This window comes from Crocuta crocuta, unplaced genomic scaffold (genome assembly GCF_008692635.1).
Source record: "Crocuta crocuta isolate KB4526 unplaced genomic scaffold, BGI_CrCroc_1.0 scaffold351, whole genome shotgun sequence".
NCBI classification, from domain to species: domain Eukaryota; kingdom Metazoa; phylum Chordata; class Mammalia; order Carnivora; family Hyaenidae; genus Crocuta; species Crocuta crocuta.
In genome coordinates, this window is record NW_027530853.1 from 32,182 (window position 1) to 33,581 (window position 1,400).

General features: G+C 46.7%; 1 protein-coding gene across 1 annotated transcript in view; it reads right to left on the minus strand.

Moving 5' to 3' along the window:
• Positions 1-1,400, minus strand: part of SYNC (syncoilin, intermediate filament protein) — a 9,538-nt gene that overhangs the window by 6,580 nt on the left and 1,558 nt on the right. The window lies entirely within an intron of this gene.

Below are 1,400 nucleotides of genomic sequence, written 5' to 3' on the forward strand. Positions count from 1 at the left end.
TACCTGTACCTCTCTTAAATCACATGCTGCTTTCTCCCCTGGGATACAATTATTAATGTAATGTCTGAGTACAATTTAAAGATACAATTTATGCCAAAAAAGTAAAAAAAATAAAGATAAAAAGATCCTCTTTCACTAGACTGTTTGAACCAATAAAAAGCAGTGGGGGAGGGGATTGAGAGTAATACACACATACATTCAATATTACGACCAAAAAGCCCCATTGCTTTCATAATACAAACTACATAAAGCTTGACAAAAATTGGAAGTGAATGCGGCCATTTTCATCAGAGGATATGTTCCCCAAAGGATGTATCGGAATCTCCAAAGGAATGTGTGTTTTGAAAGATGAAAATACTGCTCTGAAAGGCACCACCACACTAACGTCCCCTGATAGTGGCCAGCAGCCCTTCAGTCAGCATTTAACTGAGGTCCTCTGAGCCCCAGTGGCAGGAATAAGTAAAACAATACTCCCTTCCTTCTGAAAGCTCACAGTCTGTGGGAGAGGCAGACAAAATTGTGTTTTTACCTTGTGCTTATATCCCACCCTGTTCTATAATGGGATTAGAAGTAACTTGACTACAGATGAAATGGTGATAAATGCACAAAGAAGGAAAATGAGGAGTAGAGCTTCAGGGATTTCTTCCCAGTTGTGTGTGTGTGTGTGTGTGTGTGTGTGTGTGTGTTTAAGTAATCTCTATGCGGGGCGCCTGGGTGGCTCAGTCGGTTAGGCGTCCGACTTCGGCTCGGGTCATGATCTCATGGTTCGTGGTTTTGAGCACCGTGTTGGGCTTTGTGCTAACAGCTCAGAGCCTGGGGCCTGTCTTTGGATTCTGTGTCTCCCTCTCCTCTGACCTTCCCCTGCTCATGCTGTCTCTCTCTCTCTCTCTCTCTCTCTCAAAAATAAATAAACCATTAAAATTAAGTAATCTCTATGCCCAAATGGGGCTCAAACTCACGACCTGGAGATCAAGTGTCACATCCTCTACTGAACGGGGCCGGCCAGGCGCCCCTCATCCCAGTTTTAAAACTGGGAAGCTTCAAGACGGAGATCAGATAGGTGAGACTTGAGGGTGAATATGCAGGAAGAGAGAGGATGAAAATCCCACCTCGCCTCTTGCTCTCTGTACCCGAGCATGATTCACCAAGGATTGGAAAACTGCCGTGGACAGTGCCCTGAAATATTTCGGGATTGGTCAGGCCAGGGTTCATAAACCGCCAGCTCACCGAGCCTGTTTCCTCATCTATGCAAGCGAGAACACTTGATTTGGAGGATTAACGAGAGGACCTGGTGACTCACGGTCAGGGTCAGGGCGCTGCCTACATTCTCAGCCCCGAGCACAGGCCTGACTGGGTGGGAGGAGGAGTAAAGGAGTGAGTGCCCTCCCCCCCCCCCAGGA